This window comes from Anser cygnoides, chromosome 11 (genome assembly GCF_040182565.1).
Source record: "Anser cygnoides isolate HZ-2024a breed goose chromosome 11, Taihu_goose_T2T_genome, whole genome shotgun sequence".
NCBI lineage: Eukaryota > Metazoa > Chordata > Aves > Anseriformes > Anatidae > Anser > Anser cygnoides.
The window spans coordinates 7,807,693-7,835,329 of NC_089883.1; the positions used below are offsets into that span (position 1 = coordinate 7,807,693).

A 27,637-nucleotide genomic window follows, 5' to 3' on the forward strand; every position below is an offset into this window, starting at 1 on the left:
GAGAAGTTCAACCTCCTGTAACAGGACAAGTTTTCTGAGCTTCCCAACCAGAGACCAAAATATTCACATGCAGGACCCGCATACCTGGGGTATGCTGGAAGGAAGGGGAGCTTCAGGGGCGATGTGCAGTGACTGCTCTGCAGGTTTTGTGGAACACTGTAGATAGAGGCTCTGCACCATACAGGTCTGCAGTGTGTTAGAGGGAAATCACCCATGAACAAGGAGACATCTTCATGGCCCTAGGTCTAGGATGGAAGCTTGAGGGCTCTCCTGCATTATCTTTTTGCTGCAGATCCTCTGAATTCAATACGCTGACCTCCAAATACAATATGTTGGCCTTCTGTCTCCAAGTCAGTGCACTGTGTTGGCCTCTTGTGATTGTTCTGTGAGTGGGGTTAGCTAAGGGACACCTCCTTAAAGTTAAGTGGATAGAGCCCATGATTTGGCAGAATGAACCAGGATTTAGTCCAGCACATGCATTCTCGTCACACTGTGCATTGCTCCTACACAAGTAAGAGAGAGAGAGTGCTTCATTGGTCCTGAAAAGTATTTTCATTAAAAAGGAAAAGGCCTAAGAATCAGACTTGGTGTCTCAATCTGTCACTGACTCAAATACAGAGAATGAGACTATCAAAAAATGAGTTATTTCTTTCACCTGAGTCTTTCTGGATGTGGCTGAGTTCCTCCAGAGGTGAGGGGCATCACCTATGTGTAAGCTCAGCAAAGCCCCATGACCACACCTTTGTGAATAACAGATTACCATCATTTTACAACAGCTACAAATCTTGGCCATGCCATTACATCTAGAAGGAAAACAAATCTACTTTCTTAGCAAATATGGTACATTGATAGGCAGCTTTCTGACTTAGGAGAGGCTTGACAGTGTACAAAGCCTTTCAGCAAAGATACTGCAGTAAATCTTGCCCAGGCTGAAGTATCTGAAGAAGTGCTTATACCTCACTGATCACTCAGCCTTAGATTTGTGATAAGACAGAAATCATTGCCATCTGATACCTCTCTGTTAGCCTGTAAGATATGAATCAGAGAAGTCTGTGCTCTGTCCAGAGTTGACAAAACATATCAACACAACAGAAAACATCATTGGTCTGACACCTGTGCTGGCAGCCTCAGAAGGAAAGGGAAAGGGGGACGTAGTCCATGCTGCCCACTGGTTCCTCCAGGGCAAAGCTGAACCTTGCTGGTAAGGGGAGGAAATCCCTGCTAGTGACACCCAACTGAATAAATTACCTACCTACCTGATTATAGAAGCATCATCCCCCTCACCAGATAAATGCTTTGTAGAAAATCAGGCACACTGCTTCTGTCTTTGGTACCATCAGCCCCAGCTGGTGGGGTTATAGCGTCTCAGTGAAGAAACCCCCAATTTCATAGTCTCAATAAAAACTACAGAACAACCTTCCCAGGATAAAATACTTACGTGTATAGTAACTTTTCACCTCAACTTTTGCACCTGAAACAGCACGTACAACTACACAAAGCAAACAGGGCCCTTTCTGGTGTGTTTTGGAATAAGCTGACATCCACACTTAAACATATTGCGCCGTACAACATTTCCTGGGGCCCCCTGATGTTGTTACTATTCTGACAGACACAGCCGCCTCCCAAATTACACTTATTCTGACCTTATACACACTGACACAGAAATGCCTTGAAGACAATGTTGTCTCTCAGAGGCGCTGCGCATTCACACATGCACATGCACACATACACACAAAATTATGTCAGCCATTTAAGTAATCTTTGCTTGGTTGTTCTTTTAAAATGCATCTTTCGTCTTTTTGTAACCAAGGGCTTTAATATTCAAATGTTCATGAGCACCAGCTTTATTAAAATTAGGGCTTGGGGAAATGTCTTCGAAAAGGAGAAATGAATATTACCCAACCATTTAAAAGATGCTAATTAATGGAGTTCTAAAGCCCAAAGAGGCCATTTGACGGAGCAGAGATTCCTCTACCAGACAGATTTGTAACTTATCGGTTCGAGTGGCAGAGGCGGAAACAGGAGACTAGCAAAATAAAATGCAAGTAGGTTAAGAGGAACAATCCTCCAGGTGTTCCGAGGACTCCAGAGTTTAGTTCTGTGCCAGCAGTTTGAGTTTTCTGCCTATGAGCTCTGTGTGTGAAGATTTTTCTTTCCCTGACACAAAGCAGAGTTTGTGTCTCTTCCCTGCTGGAACTGCCCTGTGCTAGGAAGAAGAAGCCATAGCCCACACGCTGCTCAGCCACGGTCTGTTGAGAGTTGTGGCTGCCAGCTGCTGTGGTCACAGGGGGATTTATTCTGAGATAAATCTAATCTCAAGGGTACAGGGGTATATCCATATGTATACATGTGCACAAGGAAAGAGCTTTGCGCTGAGAATAGCAAAGATACACTGGAATGGTCAGAGCTCTCCAAGCAGACTTTTTTAATGATTATTTCATCTGAATGTACAAAATCAGGGGAGCCTCAGCAGCTGCCCACTGTCACACTTCCCCAGATCCTGCCTATCTCTTCTACTCTTAGCAGAGTGACTGAATTCATATCTGTATCGCTGAGCGTGGTTACTAGCATCCTAAATTTTTCTGTCTCCTCTCCTGGCCTGTTCTTCTCTTTGTGCACAGATATAACTCTGGGTCAAAACCCAGAAATATTCCTCACACTAGAGAAACAGATTCTTTTGGTGCCTATGTGCATACATACCGACTCCAGCTCTGTAGTAGAAATGACATCTCTGAAGTCTGGCAGAGATTCGTTGCCACAATTTCCATCAACTACTGACGTAGTTCTTGCCAGGTCAGTTGCTTTAAGAAAGTCAGGGTGGGCTGGTGATTTGAACCCCATCACCTTCCCTTTACCAGGTGGCAGTTTAAGTGGTCATCTGTATTTGCCCCATCACACCTGATTTCCAGACTTTGGGCTGAAGCTAGACAACTTCCCCCCTTCCCAGCACCAGATCCCAGCAGGGACAGGGAAGGGAAGCTTTGAAAGGGGCCTGGGAAGCAGGATCCTGGTTACAGCTTCCGGAAGGCAGGGTGCTGGTTGGGATGTACCTCTTGGAAACATGCCCATCATTAATCACTTCCCTGGCATCAGCTGGGTGCTGCTGGAGTCATGACAAAAGCAGAAAAAGAAGAAGGTAACCCTAAGGATGGGCAGAGAGATGGGTGGCTTTCTGGTTATACCAATAAATAAAACTTTCCTTGCTGCATCCACCACTCAGCCAATGCTCTCCTCCCCACATAACCTAACCCTCCTCAGAGAGCTCTGATCCTACCATCCTGCCTGTCTACGGTACCAGCACGAAGACTCCAGCCTCTGTGATTCATCTTGACTTTCTGGGGGAAATTAGAGCAACAACCACCAGAACAGAGCAATCGACAAATAGAGCTCAGAGGGGCTCAGCTGAGACTGTTGCTGACCTAATGAACTCATTTATGATTCATCTTATGTTTTCATGCTCTCATTTTCTCTCTTTTTCTTTTTAACTCCCAGACCAAAAGCTTCTGATTCAAAGTGAGTTCCCTACATTTTCCCAGTTGGCCTTTGAAAGCATCTTGGATGCCATTTGCTGGACAGGGAACCCCAAACAAGTAAGGGGAATGGGCCATTTAAGTCTGTAAAAATTCCTTAATGTTTATGAGGAGGATGAAATCTCGGCATTCGAATTTTGCAGCTGAGAATTCCCTCTGTAATGGACCCACGTTTCCACTGACCTCAGTCTGAGTGGAGGTTCAGCCATTTGACCTCAGCTTGGAGGTTTGAGCCTGTCCTACAGTGTGTTGTCTCCTTATGTCAGTGGTATTGAGATTGCAGACCTGACAATAGCTCAGTGCAAGCTGTTAGTATTACATTAATCTGCCTAGGGGGTGGTGTGCCTCTGCTGCCTTTCCCTGATCAGCCTTGGCTAAAAAAAACCCTTCGGCTGATGTGGTAAAAGCTTGAGACTCTTCAAGCAGGAGGATCGGGGTGTTTGGATAAAACATCGGGTCAAGGAGGCTTAATATGTTATTGCACATCAGCTGGGCGAACTTACCTGTTCATACATGTGCTCTTTGCCTGGAGCTAGTGCAAAATAATATGATGTATCTTCGCTTTGTTTCACTGTCAGCTAAGTTAAATTGCATTATTATATCTTTGTCACAAGCCAGGAACGTGCGCCCAGACTGCTACCTCAGCTCTTCTGACGTTTGGTAACTTGTTAAGCTGCTCTCGCTTGATCTTGTGTCAGAGCCTGGAGTCCTTCACAGCTGTTAGGAAGTCCTTGGAAGACCTGTTTTTGTCACCTTGGGTTGTATTCGTATTTACAAGGACTCGTGGCTGCATATAGCACAGACCCACAGGGGATGTCACAGATTGAATGCTTTTTATTGATCAGGAAAACCAGTGTACACATCCCAAGAGACCAGCACTTTCGATTCACACCCTTCCCAGTTCTTTTACAATAATAATTATCATCATTAATTATTATTAATAATAGTAGTAGTAATAATTAATATTAATAATAATAATCTGGAAAGGGATTTTAAAGAAGAAAATGGTTCTGTCAAATCTCTGATATCTGCAAAGCTATAAATAGAGAGATACTTTTTTCAGTTCATAGAACTTCATTGTCTTCAGAGAGATATTGGGACGAACAGCATGAAAAAAATGATGTTTGTTTCTCTTGTAAAATATAGATTGACCCTCCTAAATGAAGACAGTTGGCAGGAAAGATATGATCTGAGACAGAAAAACAACAAAAAATCAGAGCTAATGTAAATTTGTCTTTTTAACATATGTCTTGACTTCAGCAGCCTGCCATAAAGAAAATGAAATGCAAACTGGAAACACAGGCTTGTTCTGATAAATGCAGGGGGAAGAATAAAACTAACAAATATATTTGTTTCCCTACTAATCCCTCTTCATTATAGGACATAGCTGTTTTGCCTAATGGTCACAAATGAATCCAATATGAACTCAAACAAGGGGAGGTTTCTTTTCTGTTTGTAGATTAAATCATTTGTAAAAATATTTCAAGTGCAGTCAGCATCAACAAAGTCAAATAAAACCTCTGTCTCACAAAAGCAAAAATTTACCATAGCGAATATCTTTCTATGACAACTGGTAAGAGGTAATTTTTCCCTGGAGCCAACTTCCATTGGATCAGTGATGCACCAGTCTATAGCAGAGAGAGTTTGCATTAGGATCTGTGTACCAGTACGCATAATGAATCACACCCTACATTGATTTAGTAAACCAATAGGTTTTATTAACTCAACAATGAGATTAAAATGGATTAAAACAGGAGAGGGGCTCTATCATTGTACTAGTAATTTACCCTTGATTCTACAGCAAGTGCAATTCACTTTGTTTTTAATACCTGATTAGAGTCTCTCTTAGTATTGCTGTAATGTTTTCTCCGGGGGGGGAGTGTACTGGATGCAGGCAAATCCTATACCAACATGTAACTACAGAGAAAGCAAGTTAAAAATAAATAAATAAAAACAACTTTAATCAGAACTGGGACTTTGCACTGTTATCCCAGACAAAGAAGTCAATAATTTTTCATGGCAGGGACTTCTGAAGCTTCCTGCGCTAAAACACGTAGAAAAGACCCCCAGGACTACAAGAAAAACATCAGTGGGTTATGTCTACGCCGCCCTGCTCGCTCTGATAGCCAGCACCTGCAGCGCTGTGTAGGAAGCTCCAGCAGAGCCACAGCACTGAGCAGCAGCACAGAGCCCAGCACAGGCTGCAAGATCTGCCTGAGAATAAAGTAAATTAGGTCATGCCAAGCTGCACTGCTACCAAGACCCATGCTGGCAATTGTAAAACTGTGGCTACTTCACTACGTTATGGCTAGTTGAGATTTGTGCCCGTCCCAGTAGTTCCAGCACATTCAGGATGCTACCCTGCCCTTCCTGCAGGACTTCTCTGGGAGTCTTTCAGGGCAAACCAGTGGTTTTCAACCCAGTAACCCAGAGATGCTTGGGGATCTGTGGATTATTCTGAAAGGATCTGCAATGGGCAGCTATACATTTTGCAAAACTAAAAGCTATTGGAATTAAGCTCAGAATTTTTGGAGGCGGTTTATGCTTGAAAAGCAAATAGGATTTAATGGCCAGCAAATTGAAAAAGCTTGAAAAACACTTGCATACAACCTGCCCTAGAGTCTAGAGACAGACTTGGAGATAATTCTACTTTGCCTGGCTGAACAACCTACCCAAATACCCCCATGGACTCAAAATGGACCTTCACAGAAATTCCTGTTACTGCCCAGTTGGGCCTGAACCCTGCCCAGTGAAGGCCAGTTTTGTAGGGGCTGGGCTATAGGATATAGAAGCTGAGAAAATGGGGCTGGAGAAGACAATACAAAAGAATCTGCTCCTCCTCCTGAGCCAGGAAAATTAACATAATAAGCATTTTATTGCTTTAGTGTGTTTTTGTATAAATTGTGTGCAATTGAGTTATGCCACACATGTGCAATAAAATTAAGCAAATATTCAATGTCTCTTCACAGATAAAGCTAAAAGAAATCTAAGTCTCCCTTCCTGAGTTAATCCACCATGAACAACTCGATCAATAACCATCCTTCTAAGCAGACATCCACCCACCTCACTCCTTCCCACCTCCTCCTGTTTTCTGGGAGAAGTTTGATTTAAATTGCCAATAACCATACTCACGAACACTGTAATTATGACAATCATTATTATTGCTATTTGTTATTAGATCAGTGAAGGAAATGCTTTTTCTGTCTATAGGAATTTATAAGATTTTGAAATATTTTTACCCATTGTGTATTCATCAGTGTTTGTGAACCAATAATCTGAAAAAAGTACAGATCAGATCAATGCACAATTCATATAGATAACTTCAAAATATTTCATTTAGATGGTGGTGAGCTTTCTGAAATAAAAACATAATTAACTTATTTATTGAAAATGAGGAAACAGGATGTTTTGGCCACTTAAAAAAAGTGTTTCTTCAGAAAGGGAATATTCATTTAAACTGAGCTCCTCTATAAACAGTTTGTATTGTCCTACTGACATTCAACAACACGAGAACTTTTAATCCAAATATTGTCAGCTTGCCATTTACAATTAAAAGTTTATATATCACACATGGAGCTGCATAAAAAGTTATTGCTTGCATTCTCAAAGGAAAAAGAATGGACTTAAAGGAGTTAGGCACAATCAGGGATACAGAGCCCTAAACTTCTTAGGTATTTCTCATACCATCTCAGCCCTCCGGTCACACAGAAATGACATCTAATTCTGCAGCCCTAAGAGAACATTCCATAGCTCTCAGAATTTTATTCCAGGATATAAATACATTTGTATATAATTACCAAATCATCACCAAACCATTATCCATCCTTTTAACATTTCAAATAGTCTCTGAAGGTGTTTGTTTGGAATGAATCTGATCTTATTACCTTTAACCCAGTTTTCTGAGTTTTAGCCAAACGTTGTTAATCTCAGATATTTAAAATCCAACCTCTGAAGCATGGGCAGCTGATACAGACTTGACTTGTCACGGAGTTCAATCTGTGAACTTGGCAATTGCATGAGCAAGTGACTCATGCCCCAGTTCGTGTTTGTCTCTTAGCTCAGACACATTCATCTTGAGCAGAGCTGTGAAAATAATTGTTTTTCGGGGGTTGGTGACGCTTCTGATTGTATAAGAATACTGTAAATCACATTCAAAACCTGATGCCAGCTACCTTTACCATCCTACTTTTAAAAGGTTGCATCTAAAGAGGTTTTCTGCTCATTTCTGGCATCTTGAACTTCTCTGACCCTTTGTCTTTGCCTCTTCGCCCTAAAACCTTGGGGCATGTAAGGCCTTTACGCCATTAACTGTCATTCCTCTGTGAATGCCCTGGCTGTGTTACCTTTGCTTGGTCTAGCTCCAGACGGATGCTTTTGTCTGTGTAAAGCGGTGATGCTGAGGCTCAGCAGGTCAGTGCTGTGAGCCTCAGCAACATGGGAAGAGAGCTGAAGGAGAACCTGCACTTCCATAACCATACACAGAGGTCTTTTGTGATGTCTGCACCAACAGCTCCAAAAGTGGCAGCAAAAAGTCCATTGTCTTCAAAGAGAATGGATGAGCCCTGGAGATTTAACGATGCTTCAGGCAAATTGTGTAAATTCCTGCCTTTGTAAAAAGGGGGTCAGCCACTGAAGTCCACCAGGGAAAGACGGTAGCAATCAGCTAATACATTCTGCTGGAGGCACTGCATTCAGTCCCTGTGACGTTGCTGGTGCATAACAGAGCAGCACTGGGTGCAGCAAGCTCCTTGTGACCGTGTTAGAAATCAAGTAGCGCATGGGACACCCTCTTGCCTGACAAAAGAAAAAAGGAGTCGGGCTGAAAATAGTATAATCCAAGGAAAAGCTATGTAACTTAGAGGAAGATAAAAAGAAGCTCATAAAATGTGGTTCCCAAGGAAATGATGTAAGCTGAGAAAATAAATATGATGTGAAAATCCAGCCTGACCATTTGCTTAACCCAGTACCCTGCTTCCATGTTAACATGGGTGTTTGACACAGCACTCTGTGGGAACATCCGCCTCAGGTGAAGAACTGCAATTAGAGTATTTCCAATGTACCATCTATTTCTCCTTAAGCTATCCAAATTGTCCTCTGTTGAATAAAAAATGATAATCATATGAAAAGGTCTTTAACCCTGCTGCAAGCGATAGAAGGAAACAGGAATATTCTGAACATACCCACAAAGTTTGTTGGAACAGGCTGGGGAAAATCGGTCCAATAAATGTCTAGTTCAGAGCTAGGTGCTCCAGATGGCATCAATATATCATAAAGTGTCAAAGAGAGCCTTTCTGAATGCAAATTACTATTCACATTTTACCTAATTTATGCAAATTAGCTCATTCAGTCTTCCACCTAATCCTCTCTGGAGTTACTCCAAGGTTTGAAATGAAAGATATTCTTCTTGCAAAATATATATAATCCATATTAATTGCTTCTGATGGAGATGAGTGGGATGGACAGCTATTTCAGCAGTTAATACTTTAATCGCTTCACCTCAGCAGCAGCCCTGCTTCAGGTGAGCAGATTTTGGCTGTCTGTCCCCATTGCTAAAGCAAACCACAAACGACTGCGTGCCGGGATGCTCCTGGTGATGAGGGCTGTCAGGCAGGCAGACTTGAGGAAGGAACCGATAGGCATTGAACAGCGTTGAGGAGAGAGCTGGCATGTGGGCAGATCCAATAGGCAGCAGCCCAAACCGTCTTGGATATCTAAACTGGGAAGAGGACTGCAGGAGAGGGATGAGGTGCAGGGATGGAGCGGCATGGAACTGCTGTGCGCCAACACCTCCTCCCCACTCCGTCCCGAAACAGGAGAACAGGTTTTGTAGGAGAATGAATTGAAAAAGCAGAAGATGATGGAGCTAGGAAGTCTCTCAGAATTATTCACTTACAAAGAAGCAATTAAAATATGCCTGGTCGTATTGACTTCAGCCTGTCCTTGGTTTGATGTTTGTGTGTAATCTTGCATAGCTACTCTTTAGCCACACAGTGGTACTTATGGATTTCTTATCCCTATCCTTTGTGTCTGGGTGGCTGTGATCAGATTCAGTTTTAAAATACAAATGCTTTAATTTTGAAATCAATGAATTAGAGATTTAATATATTGATATTTCATAGCATATCTCTGTAGAGAGAAGAGATTAATCTGAGAGCAGTAAAATGTAGTATGCCACTTTGTTGTACTTGACAGACCTCAGAATAGCTCGCTCATAGGTTGGGTATTGTCAGTCTGTTGAAGATCCCCTAAATTTCAAGTGGGTGTTACTTGGGCAGCAGAGAGGGAAGAGAAGGGGGGATCCAGATGCAAATTACTATAGACTCTGCAAGTTCAGGGTCAGTTGAGTGCACATGGCAACCCATTGCACCTGTACCAAAAAAAACACCAAAATCTGTGCAGCTGGACCATATCGTAGGTGCAACAGATGCAAACTGGGACCGGTTTAGCACTTCACTGATATCACCCAAGCCTTGGCCCAGCAATGGACCAGCAAAAAATTATACAAACCCATTGTGTTATCTGTTTCCCAGGTCAAAGCAAGGGCATTGGCTGGTGCTTTTGCTTTTCAGCAGATTTTTTTTTTCCTATAGCTCTGTCAGTAATAGGTCTTCTTTTGCCAGTCTGGAAAACTTGTCTCTGAAACATTTTGACTTGATAATTCAAATACTATTTTTTTTTTTTTTTTGAGATAAGTATGTCTGCAGGGAAACTTTGAAGCAATTGAACTGATTAGTGAATTTCAATATACTTTTTTTTTCTTCTCTGTAGGGAAGACTTTATTATTATTATTATTATTATTATTATTCAACAACCTCTAGGGACAGGTGTATCACTGCATCCTGTATAGCCATATTTACATAACTTAACTGATGTCACCTGCTACTTTTTAGAGGGATCCATAAGGTTATAGAGTGCAAGAAGGTGGGAAGAACATTCTTTGCCCTCCAACTATGCATAATGCTTTTTTTTTTTAAGTGCTACTAGAACAGAGTACGTTACAGTAATTTCCAGTTTATATCACCTGAAATGGAGCTTTGATCAAAACAGGTTGATCACTTTGATGTAAAATAGCTATAAATTCTAAATTGTGCACAAAACCTCAGAAAGTCAACTTTGTTTATTCAGATCCTCTCTTCTGCAAGGCGATTATATGCAGGTGTCCAGGGACAAACCTCACACTTTTCAGCACAAGCTGTCACTCTGTTGTCTCCTCAGCAGATGCCTACAGGAGCTGAACATACCATTCGTGATCTGTGCTTGGTCAGTCACAGCAAACCCCACACTTAAACTGCTTAGAGGGAACTGAATTAGCTTTAAGGTAACTTAAGCCCAGTAAGGAAGATGCTCAAGCGGATCTTCATCAATTTTTACCTGATTTACTTGAATCAACTCAACTTCTGTCCACCACCAGCTCACACTTCCTTAAAGGCTGTGGACACTTGCACAAAACAGGTCCTAGCATCTCCCATTTCCAGGGTTTATGACTCTATCCATTAAATCACATATGCTTGGGCTTAATTTTAAGTACATGAATACCTCATTAACATCAGGGAGACTATGTTAAGTAAAGAATATGTTTAAAGTGCTTTTGGATTGGGGCTGTAGCTACTATAGTCATTGTTGCTAGGTAAAAATATAAGGCAGGCAAAGTGTTTCAGCAAGAGGATAGTACAATCTTGAGAATTACTCAACAACAGCAAACTGTGAGAGCTGGAAAATGATTGACTGATTATTTTTCCAATTCATGGGAACCCATGGGAGCATCTAAATCAACTTCTACTGAATGCTGCAGGGTGACTTCAGACCAGTGATTAGAGCTGAGTGAAATGTTTTGATTCTGAATAAATTAATTCAAAAGTACTGTTTTGGCTAAATGGAAATCTTTTCCTGACCTATTTTGATTTCCTCTAACTTTTTTTATTTCCTAAGAAAAATCCCAAATGAAATATCTTAAGCTTTCTGGATGTTTTCAGTGTAATCTGTATTTCCTTTTTTTTTTTTTTTTTGGTGGGAAAAAGTCCTACTTAACTGAAAACAAAAATATCCAAACAGAAGAACAGGTGTTTTCATTTTTAGCAATATCCCACCAGGAAAAAATGATCATATTTTTTGTGTTTTTTAATTGAAAGATTTGTGGTTTGTTTTTTTTTCCTCTGGGGAAAAAACAATGTCTCTTTTTTTAAAATGATACTTTTTTTTGTTAAAATGTGGCAAGTTTTCATCACGAAAAAAGAAATTGAGTTAAATGAAGGACAAACTCCCTCTGTTCTGCTTCTACATGAAATGACTTTTTTATTCCCAGCAAGCTCTGACAGTTACGTAAAGCCATTGAACTGGGAACTCTCACCTTCAAAGAACTGCAAGGAGACAACAATTTGCAAATGAAGGGTTTGTTCCTGTCCCAGATTGAATAGTAGTTTTTTTCATTGATTCAAACAGTTTTAAGATCAAATATTTTTTTTTTCTCAAAATCACAAGATATCCAATTCCTGTTATCAGGGCATGATTATGCTTTACGCTACAAAGAAATAGGAAAGTAACCTATATGCTGTCATCACCACATGAGTGTCTTAGGAAATTCTTGCAGTTCAAGCACTATCTATTTCCCCACAAAGTCAATGAAGCAAATAATGGCCCAATCCCGTGTTTTAAGACGGACTGTAGGAATATTCCCCATATAGGCATTGTCCTCAGATTCAGGTAAGAAGTTGCTGCTCATGGTGGAGCCCTTATTTTCTGCAAACAGGGCTGATTCTCACCCCCAGTGGCTTCTGCTTAACTCCAAGCATCCCAGCACTATTCAGTCAACCAGATTTGTATCTTGTTGCCTGTAATTGGATCATACTGATTTTTAATGAGCTTAATTGATTATGATTGTCTTGAGGGCTGCAGTGATATCTCTTTATCAGAGGCATGATTGTGTTGTAGAGTCTGAGCGCGCATAAGGGGTTAATGAAATGCTATGCTAGTTAATGGGGAACTGGAAAAAAATAAAAAAATAATTAAAAAAAAAAAAAGGAAGACCCAGAATGAACACCTATAGAAGAAGATAATGATGAATAAAGGCAAACAATTTATCTGACTTGAAAGAGTTATAAAGGACAACAATTGTTTTAAATAGAAAGCTGTTGAATTATAATTGGAAGTAATTGAAACTCGCCAAAATATTGAATAAAACATTAGATATTTTAGATGGCGTTATCTTCACAATTATCTTTGGAAATAATTACAGTGAAGCCCATGAACTGTTGTGAGAGGAAGAGAGTCACCCAGGGCCCGTTGTCTTCAGCAATCACTACATAGAGTGTTTAATGGGGAGGCATTTATAAATAACTGGCAGCAGTTGTTTCTGATCTGGCATTTCATGAGTGAATACCCGTCCTACTAAGGGTAAGAAGAGAGGTAAGCAAGGAGCTAGAATGAAGCATTTGTTGTTTTCAGAACCATTGCTTTAGAAATTCATCTAGAAGATGAACCTCCCTAGAAGTCTTCTCACTTTGTTTACTAGATTCAGGGGTTTAAAGACACATTTTTATGGCTGTGTATTGTCATTCTGAAATGTTTTTCTCAATGTTTTCAGGACAGTATGTACACATTGTCCTTTTTCAATTAGTGGCGCTGCTTGAAAACAAGAAACTCTTTTCAGCAAAAAAAAAAATGATGTTCATTCGTCGCAGCGCTCAAAGGTTGTCACGTCAACATATGTATTTATTTTTGGTTCAGTGTCAAAAGTTGTAACTGCTATAACTTACTAGCTTCAAACACAGCCTTTTCCTAGCAGAATTCATAGAAGATGTGTTACACAACTTCTCAGCTCTGATCTAAATGTATTTCCAGGTGTGCTTATATACAGTCCACTCTGGAGGGGTAAGGTGTGAACAATTGCATTGGAGCAGGCTATGGCTTCATGACATGTGGCATCCTAACAGAGCTTCAGGGTGATAAATATAACTATTACAATGTGCTGGATGAATTTTGAGACAGCTACCTTGATAGGAGCAAGGCAATATCTCTCTTACAGAAATGTTTCCTTAGATTCTAATCAGCTCTTACCTAAAAGTTTGTCACATTCTCTTCCTAATTGCCATGGGCCAAATCTCCCCAGGCAGACACAAAACAGGTAAATAATTGAATTGCAATGATTTCAGGTTATTTTTGGTCCCATGGAAATAAACCACCTTCCTTCCCTTAGGTGTAGAACTGGTGTTAGATGTTAGTTTATCCACACTATCTTTCATATGGCCTAAACTGAGGAAAGAGGAGTGTCATTGAAACATTAATTGGGAATCTGCTGAAATCGAGTGGCAGATGAAAGGGATCTGAAAAAGAGCTTTATTTATGAGGAGGGAAAGTAAAGGGTGAATACGGAAAACTTACAGAGGACAAAACAGCCATTGTAGTCTTCTAATATTCCTGAAGGATCTGTTAACAATGGGATGATTTCTTCCCAGATGATTGTCTATTCTATGTTAGACTAATATCTAACAAAGTCATATGCTAGGCATCTGGCTTCTTTGTGCTTCTTCTCTTGAAGGACAAATTAGAAAGGGGATTTTGCTTTATAATAACACTTAGGAAACCTTTCATGCTCTAGAAGAGCAGTGGGGAGAAGGTAAGAGTCGGCTGAAGGGGAAAGGATTTATCCTGCACCACCCTAGGCCAGGCCTGGGCTGCAATGTGTGGTGCAAGAGGAGCCAAGCAGCTGTCTGTAAAGCTATGGGGAGGGCTGGACATAGCTGGACTACTCCAGGCGATCTTTTAGGATGCAGTGACTTGTCAAGGAGAGTTACTGATTGTGATCCTGAACTCTGTGCTCCGTGTAAAACCTCAGTATTATACCTCCTAGGGAGATCAAATGCTGAGGTGAGAGACAGCAGACTTCCTTTCTGCCACAAGCTCTACCACTGTTATGTCCATGAAATTTTCACAGCTCTGTGTCTACCGATGTCTCTTCCCATAATCCCACCTTACATATTTAGTCTAGGTCATCTGGCCGTCTCCTTATTAGGGGAAAAAAAATCTAAATTCCCAGGATGTGATGGCTTCTCTATAAGTATCCCTTCCTCATCACTGGGGCTCTTCTGGTGTGACAGAAGAACAACACCAAGCAGAGAAAGAGGTGATACTATTTATTCGGGTTTGCAGTGATTCTGTAGTGACAGGTCTGTGATTTATCTTCCTTGGGAGACCAGAGGCAAAGATCAGAATCTGATGCAAGGAGCCCTTGCTGACACAAGTGATGTAAACTGGTGCAAGCATCATTCAGCAACTGGAGAAGCCAGAACAATGTGTCTGATCATCATGGTGCAATTTCCAAACTCCTCCAAGCTTGTCTTCATTCTTTTTTGGAATGTGAAGTACTGTGTGATGTATCTATTTCTGGAGATTGTGCAGGGTGAATGGGGTGGAACATGCAAGTGTAAATATTAAGCACTAGTGGGAAAGGAAAGAAGCACTTGCTAAAGATGTCTAGACACCACAAAGAGCAATTAGCCAGGTTTAAAATTCTGCCAGCAAGTATACACGGCAGGAAATGCAAACATAAGGAGAGCAGAGCCACCAGGCTTCACTTGGCTCCTGCCACTTCATCAGGGCTAATTAAAGTGTTCTTCCCTGAGTCCTTAAAGAGATCGACTATGACAGCAAACAACTTCAAGTGAGACGCACCAGTCTACAGTGAGGGGGTAAAAGAACAACAGGGAGGCAGCAATCTGCATTGTTAAATCCCGTTCTGTTATGCTCAGTGGAGAGTATTCAGAGCTGGATGAAGCAAGGCCAAAGACAAGGCAAATGGATGCTCTTGGGTAATTGGTGTCACCATCCTGCTTATCACACCAGAGGTGGAAAGAATTTTCTCAGCCATCTGCAAGGTCCCAGCTGTGTTCTCCATGTGTGTGTCACTGCTCACACGCTGGGCTTTTACAGCAGCGTGACTCAATCTTGAGTTGTATTTGCCACATATTCCTCAGTGAGTCTGGATTTTAAAAGATGGATGTGTGCATGCGCTGCAGCCAGGAACGTGAAGTGGTAGCGATGTTTTTAAGTAAGCATGTGCAGATCTGTGGAGACCCTGAAGGTGGAAGCTTCTTCTACAGTCACTTTCCTTGCCCTGTCCATTTTTCCATCATTTCTAGAGTGAAGTGTCCCTGTCTCCCAGCACTGTGGGAGAAGGATCACAGGACATTAATGATTTGGCAGTTACAGTTGCGATCACATCACGAGTATGATGCACAACTGCAGGTGCATAAAGAAGGTGAATGAAATTTGCAAAGACAATCATACGCTTTCTGAAGTTTCAATTTTGCAGCCAAAAAAACAAAAAGTGCATTTGTATAATATACATACATCAATACTAAAGTAACAATTTGGGCCAAAATCAGGTTGGCAGCTTCTCTTTAAACAGTTCTATGCATCGTTAGGTACCCCACAGGAAGCTGACTACACCAGCTACATTTTTATTGATAGTCCAGAGTTTCTAGCCTGAAACAAAAAAATATTCACAGTAACCAGAGGCTGGAGTGAAGTGTCCCAGACTAAAGTCCCCTCAGAACAGAAGCAGAATCAAAATCTGATCTCAGATTTATATCTTGATGTATTTTGCTCTTCACCCAGGATTATAATATCCTTATGGATGCTTTTTCTAAACAGGTTAGCACAACTGTTTTCCTGGGAAGATCTTTGGCAAGCAAACAGGATTTTTGACATGTGCTCCAACAAAATGTCAGCATATTCATATATGTAATACATATTTCTCTAACAAAATCACCGAAAATGAGCTTATCTTATCAGCAGAGTCAGCCTTCACAGTCCCTTGTATCACGCTCTCACATGAGATTGTACATTCAGGAGCTAGGTGACTGGTGCCTGGTATTTCTATTTATTGCCTTCTATCTCAGATAACTACTATACCAGGAGACTTTGGAGATTCAATGGTACAAATTCCCTAGAAAGCCTTGAAATGTCTCAAATGCTTTCAAGGGAAACAAGTGTGATCTAGTGTACACAGAATCATTAGTTCACTCAGTACTTAGCTCATCCCTGAACACTACACTATCTCCCGTAAGACCCACCTTCCTTAGGCTGCAGGGCAATGCTATTTATCCCTATTTCGTAACTGAGGTACAATGTGATGAAGGGACAAAGATTTTCCAAAGAGCTCAATATCCTCAGCCAGTCCTAGCTTCCCAGAAAATTCCAGACTTTTAGATGCTGAAAGAAGCTTGAAACTTTGCCTTTTTGTGCTGTAGTTGGAGCTCTTCTAGTGTGGTTCTCATCTGCAGTACCTGTCACAGCCCTGTGAGACTTGGCCAGTATTGAAGAGAAAGTGGAGGAAATTGAACCTGGGTCTGCCAAAATCATGACCTGATCACAAGACCAGCAGATGACCAAGTCATATTATGACTCACTGCAGCAACCCGTTTATTTATTTATTTATTTATTTTTCAAAATCTGATCTGGTCATTTGTTCAGAGCTAATACACTGCCACCAAAATGAAAATACCCATTCAGCCCTAAAAGCTCACTTATTACATGCAATTTGTTGTTCCAATGAATTGTATGTGGGATTTATTGCATCTCTCACAAACCCTGGGCAAAATCAAAGATAATCCTGGACAAGTAAGTTACATGCACACATAGCTCCCCTCATCTCAGCCCTATCTATCTTAGTATTTTTCTCTTGATATAGAAGTCTTCATGTTAAGATGCTAAATCTAGGAAGCTTCTGAAATGATAAATCAATTATGAAACGGGAACCTCCATTACTGTCTGTCTACTTAATTATTTGACAAGTTAATTAATCTCCGAAGTAACTGTAGAACTGCTGTTTCTTTGGTAAATGATAGAAACAAACTTTGGCAGATCCCATAGGTCTTGGCACTACAGTATCAATGAGACTTTAGAAAGTTATAGATAATAGACACTAAGTGAGGTCAAGCTGCCTCCATAGGAGTAACTGGAATTGCTTATTGCCTAAGGATGTTTATGTTGCTAATTATTTTGCTGCATCTAATTATGGTTTGCCAGCTTAGTTGTTGCTAAGTTTTCAAGAGATTCCTTTATTCCCTTCAGAAAGATGTCAGATCATGATAGGGAGGGACAGAGCCTCCTGCCTTGTTAGAACAATGGCATTGTCTGCCTCTCCTCAACAGACAACACAATTACAGCTGACATAATAATTGATGCTGAAGTTTTCCAGTGAGAAAGATGGACACACATTATTACCCCATCAATCTTGTTCCACATGGTGTCTTGTATCTCTGGTTTTTCCTACTGCGGCGGCAAATTGACTGAAGCACTCCTAACAGTCCGTTTGTGCTCCCGAGGGTACGCTGTGATGGGCAGAGGGCATCTTACGGGGCACGAGGAAAAAGGTGAGTCCAGTGGAAAGATCAGCCAGTGGGAATTGAAGCCAAACTTCCTTCCAATGCCTTCTTTGCATGCTTATGTCTTCATTACATAGTATTCATATTTCAAAGGAAACATGAGAATGTCCAACATCTACTTATTACACATGCACTGAGCACATTACTCTGTTGCACCGAGGAACCATCTGACTATTAACAGCAACTGTCCATGATTCATATCCAATTCCATCTGAGTCTAAACGCAGACTCCTATGAGATTTCTGCCAGGTCTGTAAGTGTGTGGAAACCCCGATGTGAATGAGATATGTATCTATTTGACAACACTCCAGTCATCTAATCTAAACTTCAGTTTTGCCCAATTTAAAATAACATTTGGCATCTAGTTTATGTCTATTCACTGCATTTCATGTGCATCATAATCTATACATCAAATTCATGGAGCAGAGCTTAGTCCAAACCCTACATCTCCTTTTTATATCTCTTCTTAAAAAACAATTTCTGTTTATGTCTGAAAGATGCGTGATTTCTACCTGCCTACTGCTTTTCCCAATAGCTGAGTAGAAAATTATTTTCTTTGGTTAATGACAATAATACAATTAGTTTACAAATATAATCACTTTAAAAAAAAAAAAAAAAGGAACACAACATAAAGCCACTTAAAATGCAGTGTCTGGCACAGACGTATTATTCCTGTAATGAATAATCACTAAAGATATTATTGTGGATGCAGTTACCATGCAGCAATGTGAATAAAATGCTTTAGATGGAAAACTGTACTTCAAGAAAATGTATGCAATAGTACAAATGTATTACTGCCCATTAATATGTATTAATTCAATGGAAAATGCCTGACTGAGCTGGTTTACATAGATTAGGCTGGCAGGCAGTGAAAGGAAGCACTTGGACTTGGTTAAATGGGCTGTGAAGATAGGAGAAACTCTAATCCAAAGTATAGAAGCAAACCACCAAGATAAGCTGTCCAGTTATGCTGGTATGGTTTGTTCCTTCTCTCATTCATATTGGTGTTTCATTATGGTCAGGAATCAGCATTCGGTTCTCCTAATGCATCTGCTCTACTCAGTCCTCTTGAATCAATATTTTAAAACTTTCTATTTAAAAATAAGAATAATAAGACAATTCTCCCCAAGGTAGCTACTTAGTAAGAATCATCTCATTTGTTTTAGTGTCTCCAGGATGCAGAATCTGAGCTCCTGTCATTCTTGTCATTGTCAAGACAAGCTTATCCGTGTCTAAAACACTCAAGTAATTCACTCATTGCTCTAACTTCTGCGCACGACATGCAGAGGGTTGTTCCAGTTCTCCAAACTGCACAGATGAAGTGAGGTATTCCCACAGCCTTGGGGGGGAGCTTTCTCTGAGATGCATCAGTGTTTTGAATGATGCCAAATGCACCCTTCTGCCCAGACACGGTTAGTTACACATACAAAAAATAGTGATTTCACTTTCCCTTCTGGCTAGAAATCTTGTTATGAGACAGACCATTATGGCAGTCATATGCTCAACATAAGATACAGTTTTCAATGTGTGCTTTTAAAACCACACAGCACAATTCATAAAATAATACTTCAGCTTGGTGGCTCTGTCAGCCACATTTCCTACACGAAGTCCCACTTTTGATATGGGGATAGCTGACAGCTTCACTCTCTTCTGCCTGTGCAAGAAGAGACATGAAAGTGATAATTATATTTGTCCCAAGAGATCCCCTTTTTTTTTTTTTTTTTTTTTTTCCTCCATGATATGAATAAAGGTTTAGGACAAGAGATGTATTGGTGACCTGCAATTTTGGGGCTGAGCACACTGAAGCTAGCCTGCTTTCCTAATGTAATACCTCACATGTCTCCAGAAACTTTGGTGTTCTTCCTCCAAAAGACAAGTATTTATACACGTTTGAGGTCTTGGTGACAGCAGTCAGAACAGGTCAATCTTTTACATTTATGATAGCATTAGCTGCATAGGCAAGACTGCTAAAGTTAAAAAATATGAAACAGCTTTTTCTTGGAACAGCACTATAGGTAATCTTCACTTTACCCTTTCTGTATGTATTCTCCAGTTATGACTGGGAAAAGATGTGGTATTTCAGCAACCTTTATTTGCATGAACCAACTTAATTTGGATACTCAGAACTTGATCTATAGCCTTTTCATATGGGGGCACCAGGATATAAGCATGCCTGAGAGGATAAAAAGACTAAAAGGACAGCCTTGTGTTTAGAAAAATATCTTTACATATGACCTTGCTGGGACACAAAGGTTATCCAAACCAGTAAAAAATGATATCATAAATGACTACAAAAGATTTACTATCTTCTTTGCACAAGCAGCCTCATAAATTGTATGCGTAATCCCCAGTCTAGCCCACATCCTCATCCAAATTCATCTGCCTTGCATAAAACTTAGTAACCTCTCAACAAACACAGCTGACCAACAGGAGAGCAAAGAGTGGAGTTCTTCTAGTATGTTAAATCCCTTCCCTCCAATAAAATCCCATGGGATCTTTAATGGCCACTTTTTATCTAGGAATTTTTGAAAAGATGGAGCTCGGATCGTTCTTTCTCCTTAAGTTTATATGCACATGGTTCCCAGGGCTCTAGTGACATTCTAATAAGTGTATTGAATTTTGAGCTGTTCAAGGGCTTTTGTATATTATTTATGAGAATGGATTGATTTCTCTCTCATGTGAAGAAATACATGCAAAATTGAGTTTTGTTGTGGTTGTTTCTTTGCTCGATGTCTCTGATATGATCATGGCTTCATAACAATTTCAATGTATTATTGCCAGAGGTATTATAAAATAGGGAAACATTATCCTTCATGTCATAATTCTTTCTGTGCTGAATAGACTCATAGACTCAATAGCTTTTTTTGTTTGTTTGTTAGTTTGTTTATTGATCCTTATTTTGGAAAGTAGTAAATTAAGTGAATGCTGTTAAACAAGAGGCCAAATTCCCCTGTAGTTTCAGCAAGATGGACTTCAATTAGCTATGCTTCCATGACTATGCTACGATGCTACTCATAGGGAATTTATGACATTGTCACCAAATCTGTGAAAGTTAAGCTCCTGTTATTATCATCTTGAGCTCAAAAATATAGATTTCTTATAGGGAAAAAAAGCAGAAAATAAAGGGGGGTTGAGATGCTCTAATTTCTGCCATACAATCGTTCCAGCTGTGCGGCAAAGGGATATTTGTAACCCACATTCTGGTAAGTCCTTAAAGTTCTGTGGTGGCCAAAACTAAATAACTATGGGACACATGGAGTTTGTCTCCTTCCTCTGTTATTTCACTGTAGAAAATATAAATAGGGAATTATAATTCACTGGTTATTTCAGTAAGAAAATGAGGAATTATCAACCAAAGTCAGTTGATGGCAAGTTCAAAACATACAACAGTGGATTACTCTATAAACAAAACATTCTTGAACTCCTTGTCACAAGATGTTGTAGGTACTGAATCTTTATATGGGTTCAAAAAGTAGGCTGGATAAATAAGGAGAGAAACTTCTGTAAGGGACTAATAAATATAAGGATATCACTGCTAGTTCAGGAAGTCCCTCACCTGCAAACTGTCTTTCACAACGAAATTTTCTCCCAACACTATTCACAACCAATTTGCTGCTAATGTAAGAAGTACATTAGAGTACTAATGTAGAGAATTTTAAGCCTTCCCTGAAGAAAGGCTGATGTTGTTCCAAAATGCAGCTGTGTTGACATTACTGTGGTGTCTTGATCTGTTGATGTATCTAGTAGGGACACAGCCCTGCGGTGCTGCTCAAGGTGTGATCACTGTCACAATCATGCTGCTTTGTAAAGTCACAGGAGACCCTCCTGCTTTAATTCGTTTTCATTCTTTTTTTTTGAGTGTTTTTTTTTGTGGTGGTGGTTGTTTTGGTGGTGTTTTTTTTTGTTTGTTTGTTTGTTTGTTTGTTTTTATTTTGTTTTCCATTTCCATTGCTGTCTCTGCATTATCCTCATGTCTACTAATTAGATTCCCAGTCCAGGGTGTTGAACTGGCATTTTATGGATCAGTGTAGAGGGTGACTTCTCTGAACCCACCCTGTACAGTCATCCCTATTTATCTTGCTGATGCAAGTCTCATCTCCTGTTCCCTATTGTTCAAAAATATACCCTTTAAAGTTTTTTATTTTGAATTTTGTAACTATTCAAAGACTATTACTTTGCCTTGCCTTTTCTTTTTTCTTTTTCTTTTTTCCTTCAGCTAATGGCTAAGCAGCTGCAGCTTGTAACTTCGAAGCACCCTGGTGCTGTTCTCAAAAATGAAACAATCTGTACTTAAACCAATTTGTGAACTCCAGTTTCCCTGCCTCCAGTCTGCTAAAGTGTTCATGCCCATCATGTCAATCTGTTTTTCCAAAGTAAAGAATGCTCTATAAGTGCTAACTAACCCACCACAATCTAAGGCTGCAGGCTTTGCCTAGAAAATCTTGCATCTTACCACATGTAACTACATTTTGGGGGGGCAACACATTTTAGATTGACCACTGAGTTCTGGATGAAGAGCAAGGTCATTTTAAAAGGTGAATAACATGTTTCTGTCATTGGGGTGTAGGATTTACCTCTGGAATCCATATTAAAGGGAATCTCACAGCTATCAGGGAGTTGTGAATATTGTATTTCAGTCTGAGCAAAATGTACCTAACTGCAATGCAAAAATATGTGCTAGAAATCGGCTTGAACTGGTAAGATAGAGGACACTGAGAATGAACACAAATAATTCTAAACCAAGGTACCAGCAGGGGACTGATAGAACGTATAACCAGGAGATTGGCTGTTTGTTTCCTTATTCATGCTGTTTTATGATTTCATTTCTGTGTGCTGATTAAAAAGGGACTAAAAAACTGTTCTGGAGATGGAATATTTTGGGAATGTGCTGTGCAAGTTTCCCCAAAACAGCTCTGATACAGCCAAGTCCTTTCCATCTTTAACTTAGCAGTCTGTTTTAAAAAAAACATTTATCGTAATTGATGTTCACTCTTCTGGTGGAATGAGATCACTCTGTGAAATCTGATCAGAATGTGTCTATTATTATATTTTATCAACAGGTACATTTTTTTTTTTATTGTTTTTTTTACTAGCCTTGTCCTTTAGGTCAAAGTGTTTTTGTCCTTTCCTGGTGTTTACAGCACTGATATATTCATGAAATGCAAACATAGCTATCTCAGTCTTCAACTTTTTAGGCTATGCAAGCCAGGTCTTCCTAATTTGTCTAGTAGGGCCAGGTTTCCATTCCCACAATTACATGGCTTGCTCGGTACCATGGCTGCTCCATTTTTTAATCTACCCCTCTTGACCATCAGTCACTAGATCAAGAGATTTGGCCTTGAACAATAGCATCAGTACTTCTCTGTTTCTAGCAGAAATAGACTAGCTGCTATACTTAAAGGCCACATTGACTTTTTTAATTGTGACATCACATTGGTGGGTCACAGCTACCTATCATGCCATCAGTTGCAACACCTACATTCCTCTCCTTTTTTGTCATTTCCAAGTGACAGATTCATGAATCTTAGTCAAAAATATCATTACTGCTACTTAAATTCATGACATTGCAGTCTATACTAATAGATTGCATCCTGTTTCTGTTATTCCAACTGTCAAAATCACCGAGCTCTTCTTGTATGACAGTCCAGTCCTTCTTCTCATTTGTGATGTTTTCCCGCAGAAAAATAGCTATACTTTTTGTACACAGAGCATTCATGAAAGTTTAAGCCAGATTAGCCTCGAGGAAACCTTTCCCATTATTATCCTTCTTCCCACCTGACATTTTGCCCTTTAAACAAACCTATTTTTGTTTCCTCTTCAGCTGTTTCCTTGTTAGCCTTAAAATTCGTGTGCTAAATGCCATATTCTCCAACAAAACTAATAATATCTTATGCAACACCATATCAAATGCTTTACTGAAATCTAGATCAATCAGATCTACTGCATTTCCTTTGTCTAGAAAATCAATTATCTTATCAAAGAAAGAAATCAGGTTACTCTGGCACTCTCTCTGTCTCTCTATTTAACATTTACATATACTTCCATGTCTCTAATTATTCTCTCTTTAAGAATTTACTTTAAAGCTTTTGTGTAGTCCTCTCTATTTGTGATCCAAGTGGTTCTGACCTTGGTTTGCAGGGACCCTATACAATGGGGTTCATGGTCAGATCCAAGATTTAGATGCAAATGTCAGTACAGTATCGTGATATGCAGTCAGAAGAATCTGTGCATGGGGAGTGCAACAGGTGAACTAAAATAACGAAGGGCTAAAACTATCAGGAACTCAGGAAGCATTAAAGAATCTTTGCCTTATTCTTATACTCTTTGATTAGACCCCTACCAGAGGTAGGATACTCTCTTGAAGGAACTTTAGTCTGTCCCTGTACAGCTGTTTTAATGGTTTTCTAATGAGGATGTTCTGAGCTTACCCTGCTGCCACCAAAGTATACATTGCACTACAGGAAAGTGTCTTGGAGGGTGGAGGTTCTTACGCAAAGTATTTTCTGCAGATCTACCGACTGAATTATGTCCTTTTACATGTTCTGTCTTTGGTGTTCTACCCACCATCTCCCAGAGGGAAATTCAGCTATGACAAAAGCATCTTCTCCACCATTGCTTGATATTTTGCTAACCAATTCACATCCTTCAGAAGAGCAGGACCGGTAATTGGTTTTGCAGGGGGAACACCTCAGAGAGAAATACTGCTCTTCTCTTTTTCTCTTTTTTTTTCTTGTCTTTCTTTTCTGACCCATGAAATATACTATCCTCATCATGCTGAAGCTGCCATAAATGAAAGTCTGTCGATGTTGCCATTATAAGCCCTATTTTTAAACAGTTTATCATTCAAGGGCAAAGTTTCTTTTTCTCTCCTCACCATGCTGGGTGAGAAAAGGTCAGGTACAGGCTACTGTCCAAAATACATTTCCTTTGAATTTTTAAACATTAAAATAAGCACTGTTGAGCAAAGATGGGCCAACAAGACTCCAATGTAAAGACACACTGCCATTTCACCCTATGAAGTCAGGCACAAGGCTGAGGTGGAAACCTGAATATAAAATAATTAAGTTATAATATTAATGTCCTTTATCCTGCAAACAGTCTTAACTGGATTCCCACAGCCAGGCTCCTTCAGACTTTGGGAGGTACATGAACCAGATCTGTTTTTCTAATCTGTGCTCATAGAAAAAGAAATTATCTCAGCTCTTTTTAAAGCAGGCAGAAATAGCAGAATTTCCAGGAACCTCAGGGAGACAAAGAGCAGAACACAGTGTCAATAACTCTACATAAATTTAAACCTCTGTGTAAGCTTTTGGATTCTACTGGGATGAACAGGGAAGTAATACTGAAGGGAGAGAGATCCAGGAATGAAAGACAGAAATTTGACCTGCATCATAGACAGATGATCTGTTGGTAGAAGAGTAAATGTAGGGTAGTACAAAGGCAGTTAACCTCCCTGTGTCCAGATTTCTCATCCATAAAATGATAATAATGATACTTGCCTTTGTGAAGCACTTTGAGATCTGTGGTGGAAAAGTGATGTATAGAGACAGACATTGTTATTTCAAAGAGACAGCGAATAGCAGGTGTCATAGATCCTGAATTGCACAATAGACAAATATTGCAGGGAAAACTGTGGGAGTCAGCTGTACCCTACATTTTGTTGTAGCTTTAATAATGTTGGCAGCTTTGCTATTCAAGTGTAATATTGCAGGTAATCACTCCATTGCTCCATAGCTGTCAGGGTGGGGATGAGAAACAGTTTATTTTGCTGGAAGGACATAATTGGAGCCAAACAAAATAATCTGGTATGGAACGATTAGCAAATTCATTACTTCTCTGCAGATCTTCTACAGAAATTCCCACACACTCTTGTTCATTTTGAGTATTCACCAATTTTCTTAGCCATCAGTGAGACTGTGGAAACCACTCTACCTTCTCAGAAATATCTGCATGTTTCTCTGTTGTGGATGACAAATTTCATGCGATTCCTCATCCGGATGAGCATCTGTACCCACATCTACCTCTCACACATCACTCCCAGCCTGGCTCAGGGCACAGTTCTGGTGGCCACAGACCCGTCCTTGCTGAACCCCTGCTGCTTCCAGGGGCCATGCCTGACTTTGCATCGTGCCTCCTTTCATCTTCCCATGCACTCCATCCCGGTGTTCACTGAGGGAAATCAGAGTGAAATAAAGCAGAGCAGATTAATATCCATCGTGAAGGGACGTGGGGAATATGCAATCAGACAGCCTGGATGCTTGGCAGCTCTGCATGCAACAGGAGAGGAAAATCAAAGGGAAAAGTGTATGCATCAGAGGGTCAGCAGCCAGGGCCCTCTGATTAGTCTATACAGAGTGTGCCTGGAAAAAATCAGAGGGGATTCTCATCTGAAGAGTGGTACTAAGGTCAGGCCACAGCTCACACCACCATCACCCCAAGCAGGGCACACATGCCAGGAGACCAAAGCTCCTGAAAGCTGCCAGGCTGATGGCCCCATGGCCGTATTCCTGACCACATGGCCCAGAAAACATTGCAGATGTTTGGTCATCGGTAACCGTGCAAGGTTTTCAATTTCTAAAGTTCTTGGGTTCATCCACAAAGAGGTAAATTATCTCCTCTATCATTTGTATTTTGAGAGGGGGGAAAGAGTTTAGAGACCCGGTGTTGTCACAGGTTGACCTCCCATGCAGAAGGGACAAAGCTGGGGGTGGCGGTGAGTAGGGGATGGGGAGCACACACAGCTGCACACCCATTGCCTGCCCAAGGTGAGCCACCACCTCCGCCGATCGCCTGCTGTCCTGCCGACTGCAACGCGGGGCCCCAGCCGGCAAATTGCCACCTAGCTCCTGCACAATCACAGGCATTTCAGGTAGTTTTGAAAATCCCTGTCTGGATAAAAATGGAGCAGGAGCATCAGACCAGGCCATCCAGCTGAGCTAAGTACCCGTCTTGGAGCTGCGCTGAGAGCAGCTGAGCAGAGCGGAGCTGCCGGCGGTGCTCAGCTGCCTGCGGATCAGCCAGCTCGGCTCGCACACAGGCTCCCTCCCTCCGTGCCCTCTCAAACCCCACCCCAGGCAATGCAATGGAAGGTTTCCGTGACCGTGCTTCAGTCAGAAGTTACAGACAGATTGGCTTTTTGCTGTCTGTGGCTGTTGGCTGGTTGAAGTTGCCCTCCCTGGGTGTTTCTTACCTTGCCCACGAATGTGTTACTCAGCCAGAGAGGGGCTCGCTGCTATTTTGTCCCCTGGCCGATGGCTGGTGATGCTCCCGTCACCCTCTGCCCTGACCCATCCCCAGTCTTCCTCTGCAAAACACATGTGGCTCCTTCGTTGCACAGTCACAGAAACCAGTATTTCCCCCACCCGCTTCTTTCACTCATATTTTGCGTAAGCAGGAAAAAAACCCTTGGGATGAAATACAAACCATTCCCATAAAATTTGTATCACTCTCCTCAGGGCCTGCTCCCCACATTGAAAAGGATCATAGCAAAAGCCAGTCTGCTGGTTGGAACAAACACAAATAACTTAAAGAGAGGTATGATAAATCAAGCCCACGTTGCTGTCATATTGTGGTCTGGATGAGGTGAACTATCTTCCGTCCTCGATGGCACTAGCAGGATGTTTTTCTATACCAAATTACAAGAGGTTCATGATCACTGAGCAGGGACATTAAAATAAAGCTGAGGGGTGACTTGCTGAAACCGTGGCCAAAACAGCTCCACTC

The 27,637-nt window shown here is 40.8% G+C and overlaps 1 protein-coding gene across 2 annotated transcripts in view; it reads left to right on the plus strand.

The window, feature by feature from the left end:
• The window catches only part of AGBL1 (AGBL carboxypeptidase 1), a 440,078-nt gene that overhangs the window by 397,277 nt on the left and 15,164 nt on the right, over positions 1-27,637 (plus strand). The gene's annotated exons all lie outside the window — the stretch shown is intronic.